The sequence below is a fragment of the Schistocerca americana genome, chromosome X (genome assembly GCF_021461395.2).
Source record: "Schistocerca americana isolate TAMUIC-IGC-003095 chromosome X, iqSchAmer2.1, whole genome shotgun sequence".
Taxonomy (NCBI): domain Eukaryota; kingdom Metazoa; phylum Arthropoda; class Insecta; order Orthoptera; family Acrididae; genus Schistocerca; species Schistocerca americana.
Window position 1 is genome coordinate 567,086,426 of NC_060130.1, and position 12,919 is coordinate 567,099,344.

The window sequence follows — 12,919 nt, forward strand, 5'->3', positions numbered from 1 at the left end:
CTGTTAACCCATTAGTAACCCCCATTCATATTCAACCAGAATGATATTTCTTATTGGCATATGCGATTCCACGATCAATCCCTAATAAGCTAGGAGGCGTTATTGCATTATTCTTATCATTTAGAATCTTAATAATTTTACCATTTTATAATTATACACCATTCCGAGGTATTCAATTCTATCATATTAATCAGATTTTATTCTGATTTATTGTAGTAGTTGTATGCTTATTAATATGAATTGGTAAACGTCCTGTTGAAGAACCTTAAATTATAACAGGACAAATCTTAACAATCATCTACTTTACATACTTCTTAATTAATATTCATGTTGCAAACACATGAGATAAACTAATTAAGGAATAATAAGTTAATTAGCTTAGGAAAAGCATATATTTTGAAAACATAAAACTAGAAGTTTAACTCTTCTATTGGCTTTTCTCAAAAATTTCACAAAATAAATGAAATAAATAAAATCTTTAAACCAACAAAGAAAATAAAAAAATTCAAAGATAAAGGCAAAAAACTTTTTTAAGCTAAGTTCATTAACTTATCATAACGAAAACGTGGTAATGTACCCCGAACTCAAATGAAACAAAAGGACATAACAGCAAGCTTAATAAAAAATGTAAAAGAATAAAATTCACCACCTAAAAAAATTAAAGCTAATATTATTCTTATAAAAACAATTCTAGCTTACTCAGCTAAATAAATTAGAGTAAACCCGCCTGCACTATATTCAATATTAAAACCTGAAACTAACTCAGATTCAGCTTCAGCAAAGTCAAAAGGAGTACAGTTAGTTTCTGCTAAACAAGAAGCAAAACAAGCTAAAGCTAAAGGAAAAGAAATTATAATAAATCAACAATAAAGTTGATAATTTATAAAATCAAACATGTTAAAACTGCCAATTAAAATAATCAAAGATAATAAAATTAAAGCCAAACTAACTTCGTATGAAATTGTTTGAGCAACAGACCGAAGAGAACCAATAAAGAATAATTTGAATTAGATGACCAACCAGCAATTATAACAGTATAAACACCTAATCCAGTACAACATAAAAAAATCAAAAATCCATAAGAAAAAGAACATATATAAGTTAAGTAAGGGAAAATAACTCAAACAGCCAAGGAAATTATTAAAATAAAAACAGGAGAAAATTAATAAAGTAAATAATAAGATATAATAGGAATTGGCTGCTCCTTACAAATTAACTTAACAGCATCACTAAAGGGTTGAGGGATTCCTGCTAATCCTACTTTATTTGGACCCTTTCGAATTTGGAAATAACATAAAACCTTACGCTCTAATAAAGTTAAAAAAGCAACACTAATTAAAACACAAATAACTAATAAAAGAAAATTCAAAATAAACATAAATAAATCATAAAGAATCAATACCATTTGTAGAAAAAACCTACATAAATGAATTCTAAATTCAACACATTAATGTGTCAATATAGTAACCTAATTAATATTAATCAATAAAATAAAAAACATTACAACCATATGGTCCTTTCATACTAATATGAATTAATAATCTTAGGATAGATACCGACCTGGCTCACGCCGGTATGAACTCAGATCATGTAAGAATTTAAAGGTCGAATGGACCTCATTACTGGGCTACTGCACCCAAAATTATTCATAATCCAACATCAAGGTCGCAATCTGCTTTGTCGATATGAGCTCTCAAAAACAATTACGCTGTTATCCCTAACGTAACTTAATCTTATGATCATAAATTACGGATCAAAACTACAAAAAAAATAAATGATATAATAATGAAGAGTTTATTTATTCCTCATGTCACCCCAACAAAACATCACCATTAAATATAGAAAGACAAACAAAAAACTATATATAAAGAAAAATGTTAAGCTCTGTAGGGTCTTCTCGTCCTAAAGAAAAATTTAAGTGTTTTGACTCAAAAGTTAAATTCAAAAATTTATTAAGAGACAGTTGATTTCTCGTCAAGCCATTCATTCCAGCCACTAATTAAGAGACTATTGATTATGATACCTTTGTACGGTCAAAATACCACGGCTCTTTAAAAATCCGCTCAGTGAGCAGGCCAGACCTCAAAGTATTTTCAAGAGGACATGTTTTTGATAAACAGGCGGAATTCAATTTTGCCTAGTTCCTCATAATAAATTCACAAGGTAAAAATTATATACAAATAAATATATTAATTCTATCATTATTACAAAACTTTTATAATTAAGTCAATAATCTTAATAAAAAACCTAAAATTCTTATAAAATCAAAATAAAAAATAATGAACTATAACGTAATCTTAATGATAGCTGGTTTAAAGTTTACTGTTATATTTCATAAAACAAATTATAAGTTATTAACTTCAAAGCTTATCCCTTAAAGAATAAATAAGTTAATATTTATACTTAAAAAATTGAATAAAAACAATTAACTTCAAAAAATTAAATTTTTTCTTAAGAAACTAGATATCTTGGAAAACGATTAACATCTCATTTCTAAAAATAATTTAATAATAATTATGATACATTAACTATAAATTATTTATAAATCAACCCAAATCGAGACAAGTAAAGTAAATACTAAAATTTTGATACAAAAGGTACAAAAATAAAATCTACTTTTTAAAATTTAAAATAATACTTCATAAAACAATTACATTACCAATAAACTGTAATTAAAAAAATCAGTTGTACAAAATATACTAAGACAAAATTAGACAAAATAATTTTTATTAAATAATTAAACAAACAAAAAGAAATATAATAAAAAAAATAATCAAGTTATCCTGATTTGCACAGAAAAATTTTCAGTGTAAATGAAACACTTTACTAATAAGTTATATCTTGAAACTCTTCCTAGATATACTTTCCAGTACATCTACTATGTAACGACTTATCTCATCTAAATTGAAGCTAGCTTAAAATAATAAAATAGAATAATACATAACGAGAGCGACGGTCGATGGGTACACACCTCAGAGCCAATTTCAGTTAAATTAAATAACTTAAATTACTATCAAATCCACCTTCATTAACAGTATTTCACCATCAAATCCGTTATAAACAAAAATCTATTGTAAGCCACCTCCTCTTCTCTATAAGCTGCACCTTGACCTTATAACTCTAAAAAGATTCTCTGATAACGGAGATATACAAACAAATAAATTAATTAGAGAAAATCGTGTACAATCAACAACGGGGTGGGTTTCTCTGAATGGAATGAGATATTGCCAAAGTCTTTGGGTTTAAAGACCTTAACTAATAGTACCCTGGTAAATATAATTAACATTTAAAATAATAGGGTATCTAATCCTAGTTTATTATTTAAATTTCACAGATTCATAAAAAGAGTTATAAATAAATTTTAACATTTCACCTTACTAATCTATATTTTAACCCTAAAAACATAAACAACTGTTTTAACCAATAATTTTCACGTGTATCGTATAACCGCGGCTGCTGGCACGAATTATGCCGATACTAAATCAATAGCTAAATCCAAAATCACTTGATAATTAAATCAAATTACTGCAAAAAGAACATTTAGTTTAACGAAACTTACATATAATACAAAGAATAAGTGAATAAACAAGCAAGAATAAAACTTTTGGAAACAAAAATAAGAAATTTGAAAATTTATAAAATTTAGAAAAAATAAGATTCAAGTATTTAAAGAAAAAAAGAAAAAAAACACAAAAATGACAAAAAAAGGAAACGCAGCCCCGTATGACCACAACAACTTCTCTATTATATATAAATAAAGATTTATATGGAACATGTATACCAATAAATATATCATATTCTTTCTTATTTAATCTTTCTTTTCACTAATAATAAAGAAAGATTAAATAATATAATAAGTATATTTTATACAATTATGTAATTTAATGTAATATGTTATTAATATAAAATTAACTTTAAATTGAATTAACTTAAATATTAAATAGTTAAATAATTTAATTATAGAAAATTATGTAATTACATTATTATAATTAATATAATCATTTATATTAACATAATATTTTATATTTTATATCATTACTTATATCTATTATATCCAATTATAACTATATTTAATAGTAAATTACATATTATTGTTGTTGTTGTTGTGGTCTTCAGTCCTGAGACTGGTTTGATGCAGCTCTCCATGCTAGTCTATCCTGTGCAAGCTCTATCATCTCCCAGTGCCTACTGCAACCTACATCCTTCTGAATCTGCATAGTGTATTCATCTCTTGGACTCCATCTACGATTTTTACCCTCCACGCTGCCCTCCAATACTAAATTGGTGATCCCTTGATGCTTCAGAACATGTCCTACCAACCGATCCCTTCTTTTGGTGAAGTTGCGCCACAAACTTCTCCCCAATCCTATTCAATACTTCCTCATTAGTTATGTGATCTACCCATCTAATCTTCAGCATTCTTCTGTAGCACCACATTTCGAAAGCTTCTATTCTCTTCCTGTCCAAACTATTTACCGTCCATGTTTCACTTCCATACATGGCTACAGTCCATACAAATACTTTCAGAAATGACTTGACACTTAAATCTATACCCGATGTTGACAAATTTCTCTTCTTCAGAAACGCTTTCCTTGCAATTGCCAGTCTACATTTTATATCCTCTCTACTTCGATCATCATCAGTTATTTTTCTCCCCAAATAGCAAAACTCCTTTACTACTTTAAGTGTCTCATTTCCTAATCTAATTCCCTCAGCATCACCCGACTTAATTAGACTACATTCCATTATCCTTGTTTTGCTTTTGTTGATGTTCATCTTATATCCTCCTTTCAAGACACTGTCCATTCCATTCAACTGCTCTTCCAAGTTCTTTGCTGTTTCTGACAGAATTACAATGTCATCGGCGAACCTCAAAGTTTTTATTTTGAAACGTCTCCTTTGAACAATTATACATGACTGTGCTTAAACTGACACACAATATTTTGTTAGCGCAACGCAATCTGACTTTCAAAATTCCCTACAAAAAAATGGCCCTGTGTAACATTAAACTATACCTTTCACAAATCACTTACCTCACAAAAGTCTTCGCTGCTCAAGCTACTGCAATACAGCAAGCGCCACTACTGCCAGCTAAATAAAAGATTCAAACTATGGAAGGCACTAACTACTGATAGGGATAGTTGGCAAATGAAAGATATTAATAGAGAACAAACAATGTATTTACCTTGATATCATCATATATAAATATAGCAGTTCATGACAAATTTCAAAACTCTGCCATCGCTCTCCCCACATCCACCACTGCTGGCGGCTCACCTCCAACTGCGCAACGCTACGCGCTGTTCACATCCAGCTGCCTAACACTACAATGGCGAGTATTACAACAATGGAAAGCAGCCACAGACTGCACACAGCACAGCCAGTGATTTTCATACAGAGGTGGCGTTACCAATAAAAAAACCTAAACAGCCTACTTACATAGCCTCCATGCTCCCCACAAAAAAATTTTACAAATTGGTTTGGGCAGTGGCCAATACAGATTTGAAAAAATTTTTCATAATTACAATAACAAAGAAATCAAATGCACACACTTATTGATACAATGTTGGTCAAAAGCTCAAATTTTCCCACAGTCCATAAAGACAGTCCTCATCATTCGTCACAGTAAAATTGCAGTGTTTTTCTCAAAATCTGAGCAGTAAAAGAAAATGCACACAGAAGTAGTGGATTTACATGCAGTCTTGAAGAAGTAGTGTTGACCTCCCAACGGAAAGACAGTGCTGACTCTCGACATGCAGACAGGTAATGCGCCACAACAGAGCAAACCCACAGCAGAGTCAGTCGAAGTTTTGAAGAATATTGGTAGGTAGGTCATCACAGAGCAGACCCAGTGTAGTCCTGGTAGAGATTACGGTATTGGTGGGCCACCAGAGGTGCAGACCCACTGCAGTCCTTGTAGAAATAATGGTATTGATGGATCATCAAAGATGTAGACCCACTGTAGTCCTTGTAGAGATAATGGTACTGGTGGGTCAGCAAAGATGCAGACCCACTGTAGTCCTTGTAGAGACGCCAGCAGCCATCTGTTGCGACTGTGCAGGTGCACAATCACGATTGAAGAGTCTTGCGGATAATATAGCAAGTCCATAAACCACCACTTGTGCACTCACAAAGTTTTCGAAACTGTCCTTAGAACCAACAATGCTGTTATCCAGTCCGTTGCTGAATTATTAACACATGTGCAAACACTAACAGTCCCTACTTCTCACATATTGTCCATATACTATGACCAACAGAAACGTGTGCAGTGAAATGTAACTTACAAGTTAATAATAAGATGAACTGGTGTCAATTACAATTTTATAACATGAGAATACAATTACAAAGGTACAAAATACATCATTAAAGAACATAACAATACAGATAACATTTGTAGTAAAAAAGGCATTACAAAAGAATAGAAATAGACATATACATCAGTGTTACAGGAATTATGACATGAGTACATACATAAAAGATCAGAATAACTTTCGAAACATCAACTTCACAAATGAGCATTAACACAAAACAGAATAAATAATGTCTAAACATCTTTACAAAGTAAATAACACATTATTAATGCCAATTGTATTTGAGGATAACAGTATTCCTCATCATAGTGAATGTAACTTAGTATTACAAGAGAAAAAAGTTCTATGAAACAGTACACAGAGACAGGAAGAAAACAAATACACAAGGGTACACAAACATATAGTGGGATAACACAAAAGGGAAAGGACAGGGTTTGTTTTACTGCAGTATTTTGCATGGAGATCTCCCTTTGTTCATCATTATTCCCAAGAAGTCCTATCTAAGCCTGCTTTCTGTATTCTGTTCATATTTCTTTCAAAATAATTATTTCTGATTGTACAATACTCATTTGGGCCCAAATCTTTTTCATATAACTTCGCAATGCATTCTTTGCCCATTCTCCATAGTCAGTTTCTTATATAGTCTACCCCCTCTTAAGCTAACTTAAATCTACTGAGCTCAGATGCTAAACTAAGGGACGAGGCAATGCAGCAGCACATAAAACAATTAATATAAACAGCAATAAAAAAAAGGGAAAATCGCAAAGCAAGCTACAGTAAATCTAAATTACCAAGCAATTCAACATTACAACTAATATGAGGCAATGCGCAGCAAACAAAAAAATAAATCTGGCTTAGCAGAGTACCACAAATTAAAGTTCAGTAGCACTATGCCTGGCAAACAGCAGCTTATATCTAAACATGACATAGCTCAAGCAGAAAAAATAGTACACTAAAGATAACTATGCAGATAAGGGAAATGTATAATCACATCTTAATGTCTAAGTAATTAAAGTGGTGCACCACAACAACTTATTGTAAAAGAAATATTACCATGTACTTGAAAAGAATATTATGTATGCAGTTACTGTTACTAGTCCCATCTTATTGTTCTTTCCTTTCCAAGTGCTCCTTTTTTGAAGAATGTGGATCACAAAATTATTATTTAATAGATCTGTTGACAGAATGTGTTCACATTAGCAAATGCATTTAATTTAATTTTATGAAACCAATGCTGCAAAACAGCTGGAAAACAGATGTCAAATGAAATAAGCAATTACGCAAACCAAAGCATAAAAACATCATTCAATAGTTATGTGGCATTTCGTAAGTCAGTAGCTCTCAACTCTCGTAGAAAGACACTTGTCATTATCAGGTTTGCAGATGTAAGAATATTTCAGACCAATTCATAAGCATTTCAGTAAATAACATAAATTAAGAGCTCCACAGTGTAATCATATGTTTTCAAGTTCGACCATGTCGTTTTTGCGATGCTTTCTACAAAGGAACGTCAATAGCGAGGATAATGGCCTCCCTTTTTTTTTCTACCTGTGCCACTGAAAGGCTAATGGCTTTTTTTCGGGCGGCTGTCGCCCAGGTGGGTGCCCGCGACACATTACGTGCAGGTGGTCACTTAACTTTCTTACGGAAATATTTACGACAGCAGTTTCTGCTACAGTGACAGTCTCACATAAATATATTTCACAGGTCAAGAATTAGCGTTGCAAATCTGTAGAAAGAAAATCCTATAAATATAAGTGTCCAAATAAAATATTCGTCAGCATTGTGATATAGTCACGCATTAACGCACATTTCATAACTCTTAAAGTACGATTCTTGGTTTCCAACATACTTCTTATTCCTCATATACGGTAGCACCATCTTATTGATCATAAACATATCTCAACAGCAATGTACACATCGTCTTCATAATAATAACAACATAACACCTCAGTCAAATCTCAAAAACGTCGTAGCTTTCTGCAATAATTTCAAAACCTAAAAAAAATTCTCTGCTCATTTCAAAGCTCTCATAGTATCACAATGATTCCGAAAAAATATGAACAGTTTACAAAGTACAGACAAAATACAGTTTCATAAGTGTGAAGTTACCCAACTGTGTATTGCGTAAACATGTGTCACTGATGTAGTAAAAAAATGTTTATCTCTCAGTTAAATGATCAGATAGCTGTGTAATTTGTGTGTTAGAGAAATATGGTACCGATGTGTAAAGTTGTATAAGCAAATACCATATTAGCTAGGGTTCCTTGTGGTTGCCACACACATGGTACACAAAGTAAGCATGTACCCCCCCTGAAGATTAATGTAATTAATCCCTCAGGTGTTACAGATTACAGCAATGGAATGAAATGTATCACGGAAAACTTTCTTTGTAATTCAAAAATCTTTAAAAATAAATATTTTAAGTACAAAATTAATCACTCAAATACGTGTACTGTAGCGCTAAATGTGCGTCTTATTGCAACATAATCTGTGTGGAAGTGTCGTAGTTATCGTCCTCCGAAAGCTAAGTTCTGCAGAAGTCAATGTACCTACCTCATAATACACAAAAGTGAAATGCTTTGCATATAAATGTCTTAGTTATTACGCTTATTGCCGTGATGAGGAAAATACTATGCTGTAACGTATTGTTGTGCTACGGAAAAGGCAGTCTCATTGTAGCTATACCACAAAAGTTACTACTAAAATCTGTTTTACTTTCCAGAATAAAACAGAAAACTGTGCAGATATAAAATAGAAACACTGCAAAAGCAACATTGTAAATTGTCTCTCATTAGTTGCGTCGTGATAAAATCGTGTAGCTGTCACATAAACTAACCACTGTGCCATCTGGTATCTCACTGAAAGTACTTTAAATCCAGAATATATTTTCAAGTAAACCAAAATGTTGCATTAAAATCTCATTAGCAGTACTGGTAAATGTTCTAAGTATGTAAGCCTTATAGTCGTTCCATAATCGTGCAACTAACTAGCAAGAGTGTACACACGCAATAACACTGTGACGTCTGTTCACTATAACAATGCATTCGTCATTTCTGTTTCAATAAGTTCTCTTGGTTCTTGACTGGATATTTAACTTCAAACATTGTTGCATGTTAACAGATTCTAAGTCTGACAAGCATACTAGTAATGTAAAGTGAAAAGTTTTATGGCAATGACAAAGTTAAAAAGCAGATTATCTTTCAATAAACGGTTTTACATGTGAAATGTGGTGTAAACCTTTACTCTTCCTAGTACGCAGAGTTTCAACTTCAACGCAATTATCATGTGGTATACGTCGGATTCTGTAAGGTCTATTGTAAACTAGAAAGAATTTGTGACTCAAGTGTTTCTTCTTATGTGACAATGAATGAGCTTTAATGAGAACTTTCTGACCAATATATAATTTCTTTGCATTTGCTTTACCGTGTAGTTCTCTCCTTTTGTCTGCTGCAGATTTTATATTTTTAAGAGCCAAATCAATTATGTCTTTGTGTCGAAGTTTACGTGTATTTGGGAAAGGTACAAGCTCTCTGATTCTGTTCGGTGGTTCTTCACTCTTCAGTACAAGAGTAGGTGGTAAAGCAGTGGAATCATGAGGCATTTCATTCAGCACATTTTGAAATAATTGTAGATATCTGTCCCAATGTTGATGCTTTCTGTGACAATAAAGTCTGCAAAGCTTATTGATTTCTTTCATAATCCGTTCAGACGGGTTGCAATGTGGTGAGTACAATGAAATAAAAACAGGTTTGATTTTATGATTCCGAAGCGTGCGTGACCAAACAGCAGATCTAAATTGCGGTCCGTTATCTGAAATGACTTTAGCAACGTGGCCAACTTCACGTAAGTAATTTTTAACAAAGGCGTTGGATAAAGATCGTCCAGTGGCTTTACGTAATGGAGTGAAAGAAACAAATTTTGAAGTAAGTTCAACAGCGACTAGAACGTACGAAAATCCATTGGATGTTCTGACAAACGGTCCCAAGAGATCAACAGCAGCAAATTCTTTTAATTTAGAAGGAATAATAGGAAACAACGGAGCACGATGTGAGACAGTAGATGGTTTCGCCTTTTGACAAAGTTTACAAATAGACAAGACTCTTCGAATTCTTTTTTCCATATTGTTAAAATAACAAGTCGTTCGAAGAATATGATAACATTTTCGTGGACCAAAATGTGCGTAGCTGAAATGAATGTACCAAATGAGCTTATTAACAAAATCGTCAGGAATGCAAAGTACCCATAGCTTGTCATCAACAGTGCAGCGTTTGAACAGTATGTTGTTTCTAACCAGATAATAATGCCGAATCTGTGTGTGTGTCTTTTCATGCCATTTGCTCTTGATGTCTTTCCAAATCGGATCTTTATCTTGTTCATGAGCAATGTCCTTTAAAGATGTGGTGATGAAGTTTTCAAAGGCGACTTTCTGAATGTAAAGAATACTGAAATTTTTCTCGAGGTTGCCTTCTGTGGTACTTTTCTCAAGCCCAGCCGGTGCGCGTGACAGTGCGTCCGCAACAATGTTCTCCTTGCCGGGAATGTAGACTATTGTGAAGCGGAATTCTTGCAGAAACAATGCCCAACGTTTTAACCTGTCATGATTTAATTTTGAAGACATAAGAAATTGTAATGCACGATGATCACTGTATACTTTTACGTGCTTACCAGAAAGAAAGAAACGGAATTTGTTAAATGCCCAAACGATAGCTAAAGCTTCTAATTCAGTAACGGAATAATTTTTTTCAGATTTTGTTAGCACTCGGCTAGAAAAAGCAATGGTTTTCTGAATGGTAGTGTCATTTTCTATGGCTTCTTGAAATAAATGGACACCAAGACCGACTTTAGAAGAATCCGTGCTAAGGCAGAAATCTTGTGACAGATCTGGATGAGCTAAGATTGGCGCGTGAAGTAACGCTTCTTTCAAAGAATTGAATTCCAATTGTGCTTGTTCGTCCCAGTTCCAAATAGTATTTTTTCCAGTGAGAGAACAAAGTTTTGGTGTAACAAGAATTTGCATATTCAGAAAACGACGGAAAAAATTTACGAGACCTAGAAAACTGTGGACTTGTCTTTTTGTGGATGGAACTGGAATGGCTCTGATTGCTTCTAACTTTTCAGGATCCGGCTGAATGCCTTCAGAAGAAATAATATGTCCCAAAAACTTCACCTTTGTCCTACCGAATTCAGACTTTTCCAAGTTAACTGTAATTCCAGATTCTGCAAAAATACGTAACAAACTGTTGAGGATGCGATTATGTAGTTCCCATGAAGCTTCTGCTATTAGAAAATTGTCCACATATAAGGTGATGTGACGTTTTAAGAACTCAGGTAATATGGAATTTAGCCCACGAATGAATGCTGCTGAAGAAATGTTCAAACCAAAGGGAAGTTTCCGAAACTGATAACAAACGCCGAAACAAAGGAAAGCTGTGTATTTTCAACATTCTGGATGAAGTTCGATCTGATAAAAGCTGGATCTGAGATCAATGGAAGACAACACTTTTACACCATTAAAATTTTGAAGAAGTTCTTCCAACGTTTGCGGCCTGTCTGTTTCAGGAATAATGATCGTATTGATTTGTCTCGAATCTCAGACAAGCCTGATCGATCCATTTTTCTTCTCAACAACATGTAATGGATTGTTGTATGAGCTTACTGCAGGCTCAATAATGCCCTCGTCAAGCATAGATTGTATTTCTGTTCTAACACGGTCCCTATAACGTGCTGGAATTACATATGGTCTAACACAAAATTTAGTATGCTCACGAACACGAAATTGGTATTGAAATCCCTTGATTGTTCCTGTTTTATGAGTAAAAACTGTGGAATGTTCTTGTAAAATCTCAAAAAGTCCTGCCTATCAGTGTCATTACAATTCTCAATTGTTTGAATTTTATTCTGAATTAACTCTTTAATTTCAAATATGCTGTCGATATCATCCCTGTCAGTTCTTGCAGAGTGATTGTTAGTGTCTAGTTCCGTAGAAAATTCCGAACTGTTGTCCAACAGAAGGTAAAGCCGATTGATTTCTTCGTCATGGTTTGAGAGCCAATCTTCAAATTTCAAAGCTATTGACTTACCTTCCTTCTCTAAACTTATTTCAGCATCATGAAAGTTTAAGATTGCTTTGAATTCATTCAAAAAGTCTACTACCAATATAATTTCCGTCGACAATAATGGAACAATAAGAAAGTTCGTAGAGAAGCTGTGGCTTTGACAAAAGAATTCCAAGTTGGTTTGTTGGCATACATCTACACTTTTTCCAAAGATTGCACCTTGTGATTTAATCTTACGTAACGGAAGTGTGGGGCAATCGTTCGATTTGTTGCATTTGCTAAAGGCTGCTTCACTAATTACTGAGATGGGACTGCCAGAGTCAAGTACTGCCGTAAATTTTACGTCATTTACAGTAATGTGAATCACAGGATATGCAATGTTGTTAAGTTTTACGTCGTGTTCCTGGAGTAAGATGTCCCTAATGTCTTCCATTTTTACGTAATTACTAGCTACGGCAGCTGCGTCATCAGTTTCATAAGTACGTTTTGTGGCTGCCAGCGGTGTGAGTCATTGCCTATTGTCTCTTTGTTGGCGCGCGTCATTATTGG

At 33.3% G+C, this 12,919-nt stretch overlaps 1 pseudogene; it reads right to left on the reverse strand.

The window, feature by feature from the left end:
• Positions 1–449: 449 nt before the first annotated feature.
• On the reverse strand, positions 450–1,405 carry LOC124556479 (annotated as a pseudogene).
• Positions 1,406–12,919: the final 11,514 nt, after the last annotated feature.